This window comes from Dreissena polymorpha, chromosome 5, assembly GCF_020536995.1.
Source record: "Dreissena polymorpha isolate Duluth1 chromosome 5, UMN_Dpol_1.0, whole genome shotgun sequence".
In the NCBI taxonomy this organism is placed as follows: domain Eukaryota; kingdom Metazoa; phylum Mollusca; class Bivalvia; order Myida; family Dreissenidae; genus Dreissena; species Dreissena polymorpha.
The window spans coordinates 126,488,418-126,493,417 of record NC_068359.1 but is presented as its reverse complement, the minus strand read 5'-3'; positions in this window follow the sequence as shown (position 1 = coordinate 126,493,417).

The following is a 5,000-nucleotide window of genomic DNA, read 5'->3' as shown; positions in this document are numbered from 1 at the left end:
CCCACGGCGCCGGGGGTGGGTGCGTTCGACTCGGCCGACGGTCCCGCTGATCGTGGTGGTGTCCTTTCGCACTTGGCCCGTCCCGTTCGGCTCATCGTTAGGGTTAGTAACCCTAATTTTCATAACGGCGATTTTTACGGTCTCGGTAACCGAAGGCCCCACGGCCCCGGGGGTGGGTGCGTTCGACTCGGAGGGGCGCGAACGCTCTAATTCGACTCGCCCGACGGTCCCGCTGATCGAGGTGGTGTCCTTTCGGACTTGGCCCGTGCCGTTAGGGTTTTCGTTAGGGTTAGTAACCCTAATTAGGTCACCGTAGACCCCCGGGCCCCGGGGTAGGGGATGGGCGAACGCTCTTTTTCGACTCGCCCGACGGTCCCGCTGATCGAGGTGGTCTTCCTGTGGACTTGGCCCGTCCCGTTAGGGTTATCGTTAGGGTTAGTAACCCTAATTAGGTCACCGTAGACCCCCGGGCCCCGGGGGTGGGGATGGGCGAACGCTCTTTTTCGACTCGCCCGACGGTCCCGCTGATCGAGGTGGTCTTCCTGTGGACTTGGCCCGTCCCGTTAGGGTTATCGTTAGGGTTAGAAACCCTAATTAGGGTTAGTAACCCTAATTAGGTCACCGTAGACCCCCGGGCCCCGGGGGTGGGGGAGCGCGAACGCTCTTTCTCGACTCGCCCGACGGTCCCGCTGATGGAGGTGGTGTTCTTTTGGACATAGCCCGTCCCGTTAGGGTTATCGTTAGGGTTAGACACCCTAATTAGGGTTAGTAACCCTAATTAGGTCACCGTAGACCCCCGGGCCCCGGGGGTGGGGGAGCGCGAACGCTCTTTTTCGACTCGGCCGACGGTCCCGCTGATCGAAGTGGTATCCTTTTGGACTTGGCCCGTCTCGTTAGGGTTATCGTTAGGGTTAGTAACCCTAATTAGGGTTAGTAACCCTAATTAGGTCACCGTAGACCCCCGGGCCCCCGGGGGTGGGGGAGCGCGAACGCTCTTTTTCGACTCGCCCGACGGTCCCGCTGATCGAGGTGGTGTTCCTGTGGACTTGGCCCGTCCCGTTAGGGTTATCGTTAGGGTTAGTAACCCTAATTAGGGTTAGTAACCCTAATTAGGTCACCGTAGACCCCCGGGCCCCCGGGGGTGGTGGAGCGCGAACGCTCTTTTTCGACTCGTCCGACGGTCCCGCTGATCGAAGTGGTATCCTTTTGGACTTGGCCCGTCCCGTTAGGGTTATCGTTAGGGTTAGTAACCCTAATTAGGGTTAGTAACCCTAATTAGGTCACCGTAGACCCCCGGGCCCCGGGGGTGGGGGAGCGCGAACGCTCTTTTTCGACTCGGCCGACGGTCCCGCTGATCGAGGTGGTGTTCTTTTGGACATAGCCCGTCCCGTTAGGGTTATCGTTAGGGTTAGTAACCCTAATTAGGGTTATTTTACCCTAATTAGGTCACCGTAGACCCCCGGGCCCCGGGGGTGGGGGAGCGCGAACGCTCTCATTCGACGCGCCCTACTGTCCCGCTGATGGAGCTGGTGTCCTCTTGGACTCTGCCCGTCCCGTAAGGGTTATATACCCTAAAAATACCCCAAATTAGGGTTTTTTTCCCTACCCTGACCTACTTTAATCTGACCCCCGGGCCGTCCCGGGGGTCGAAGAGCGCCGACGACGGGTCCAGTCGATAGACGGGACAATGCCCCGAGTCGGCGGCCTGGTTTCGGCCGAGCATCTCCCCAGGGGGCGACGCAATCGCGGTTTTTGTGTTTTTCGACCCTATAGTACCGCTGAGGACGAAAACATTCCTATATATATGGGGGAAATATTTAAAAGTTTGGACTTAGAGCATTTTCAATGAAAATGGACTTAGAGCATTTTCAACGCATATTTCGGCTCGGAAGCTTTCGCGAGACGTACGGTCTCGGAGAGCGGTCTCGGAGCGCCTGTTTCTCGGCCGACTGACGCTTCTAAGGCCTGAAACGACGTACCGAGCCGAAACACCCCCATCGACGGCCTAGCTGGGAGGCCGCCGTGACTATTCCGAGACTAGCGGGACTAGCTAGCGGGACCCCGTGTCCCTGGCCTTGCGGACCATCTCTCGCGGCCGGGGTCTCGGAAGGCGGCCTCCGCTTGCGGTCTCGTACGGGACTAGCGGGCCTCCCGTGTCCCTGGCCTTGCGGACCATCTCTCGCAGCCGGGGTCTCGGAAGGCGGTCTCGACTAGCGGGACCCCGTGTCCCTGGCCTTGCGGACCGTCTCTCGCGGCCGGGGTCTCGGAAGGCGGCCTCCGCTTGCGGTCTCGTACGGGACTAGCGGGCCTCCCGTGTCCCTGGCCTTGCGGACCATCTCTCGCGGCCGGGGTCTCGGAAGGCGGTCTCGACTAGCGGGACCCCGTGTCCCTGGCCTTGCGGACCGTCTCTCGCGGCCGGGGTCTCGGAAGGCGGCCTCCGCTTGCGGTCTCGTACGGGACTAGCGGGCCTCCCGTGTCCCTGGCCTTGCGGACCATCTCTCGCAGCCGGGGTCTCGGAAGGCGGTCTCGACTAGCGGGACCCCGTGTCCCTGGCCTTGCGGACCATCTCTCGCGGCCGGGGTATCGGAAGGCGGTCTCGACTAGCGGGACCCCGTGTCCCTGGCCTTGCGGACCGTCTCTCGCGGCCGGGGTCTCGGAAGGCGGCCTCGGCTTGCGGTCTCGTACGGGACTAGCGGGCCTCCCGTGTCCCTGGCCTTGCGGACCATCTCTCGCGGCCGGGGTATCGGAAGGCGGTCTCGACTAGCGGGACCCCGTGTCCCTGGCCTTGCGGACCGTCTCTCGCGGCCGGGGTCTCGGAAGGCGGCCTCCGCTTGCGGTCTCGTACGGGACTAGCGGGCCTCCCGTGTCCCTGGCCTTGCGGACCATCTCTCGCGGCCGGGGTCTCGGAAGGCGGTCTCGACTAGCGGGACCCCGTGTCCCTGGCCTTGCGGACCATCTCTCGCGGCCGGGGTCTCGGAAGGCGGTCTCGACTAGCGGGACCCCGTGTCCCTGGCCTTGCGGACCGTCTCTCGCGGCCGGGGTCTCGGAAGGCGGCCTCCGCTTGCGGTCTCGTACGGGACTAGCGGGCCTCCCGTGTCCCTGGCCTTGCGGACCATCTCTCGCAGCCGGGGTCTCGGAAGGCGGTCTCGACTAGCGGGACCCCGTGTCCCTGGCCTTGCGGACCATCTCTCGCGGCCGGGGTATCGGAAGGCGGTCTCGACTAGCGGGACCCCGTGTCCCTGGCCTTGCGGACCGTCTCTCGCGGCCGGGGTCTCGGAAGGCGGCCTCGGCTTGCGGTCTCGTACGGGACTAGCGGGCCTCCCGTGTCCCTGGCCTTGCGGACCATCTCTCGCGGCCGGGGTATCGGAAGGCGGTCTCGACTAGCGGGACCCCGTGTCCCTGGCCTTGCGGACCATCTCTCGCGGCCGGGGTATCGGAAGGCGGTCTCGACTAGCGGGACCCCGTGTCCCTGGCCTTGCGGACCGTCTCTCGCGGCCGGGGTCTCGGAAGGCGGCCTCGGCTTGCGGTCTCGTACGGGACTAGCGGGCCTCCCGTGTCCCTGGCCTTGCGGACCATCTCTCGCGGCCGGGGTCTCGGAAGGCGGTCTCGACTAGCGGGACCCCGTGTCCCTGGCCTTGCGGACCGTCTCTCGCGGCCGGGGTCTCGGAAGGCGGCCTCGGCTTGCGGTCTCGTACGGGACTGGCGGGACCCCGTGTCCCGCGAGATTCGCTGCGTATTTTCCCGCAGCTGTCGGCGAGGAATCTGAGAGCTCGTGTTCCGAGACTTTCTTGGACATAGAAATTTTCGACCGAGTTCGGTTCGGTGAAAATTGTCTGCGTATTTTCCCGAAGCCGTAGACCTGAGAACTGAGATTTGGTCTCCCGAGACGGTCGATAGTACCGCTGGCAAGGTACAATAGGTAAAATGGAGTACCGCTGAGGACGAAAACATTCCTATATATATGGGAGAAAAAATTTTTTTGATTCTCGCGACTGGCCTACCCACTAGACGTGGTCTCCCCGTAGGCATTAGCGGACAGTCGCGGGACTTCGGGCGCCTCGCTCGTCTCGTACGGCAGCGCGCTCAGACCGAGGTCTGCTAGGGCCACCCAAACCCTACGTAGTCGCTCGGTCAGGCCTCGAAGCAGGAGGCCACAATACGGCGCTAGCTAGCTACCCAGGCCAGGTCGGCGAACCCCCTACCCTGCGGGGGCCACCTGCCCGTGGAGCGGCGAAGAAGCCAGCTTGGAAAAGGCAAGAATCTCGGCCGCCGAAGCGGCTCGCAGTGGTCCCGGCCGCATTCACACCCGGCCAGCGGGAAAAAAACCACAGGCCTGCCCTCGGTGGCGCGAACGGGGACTAGTCGACTACGAACTAGCAGTCGGTCCCGAGACGCTCGCAGTCGGTCTCGGCTTCCGTGCCCTCGATACGGAGAGCCTTGACGTGTCCTGCCAGCTCGGCGCGGTCTTTCAACCGAAGCCGGGCGGCGACCAGTCGAACGTATTACGGGGGCGCTCGCTCGCAGCGGTTGCGGTGAATCGGCCGTCTCTCGCAGCTTGAGCTCGAAGCGTCCCCTGGGCTCGGTCTCTGCAATCGGTCGGCTGGCTGGTAGGCCGCGCGTGTTCCCGCAGCGGAACGAGAACGCGCAGCTGCCGAACGGAGCCTAGCCGGCCAGAGACGAGTAGCCCAGTAGCATCGTCGTCGATGCAGTGGCAGTATCACGGGCGACTCGCGGGGTATGCCGTGAACACGGTCCCGCGAACGTCGTCCGAGGGGACGAACGAGAGCGGCTGGCCGCTGGCTCGCAGCTGCTGCCTAGGGCAGACTAGGGTTGGCAGGCGGACACGCACGGCAGTAGGCGAATCGAACGCGGGGGACGCCCCGCGATGCCGAGGCCGGTTCCGCCTTAGTAGCCCAACGCCGAAAAGCCCGAAGCAGCAGCCGGCGAACTAGCACGCTAGCCGCCAGTCCCAGAAACACGTTTCGTCGTCGCAGCAGCCC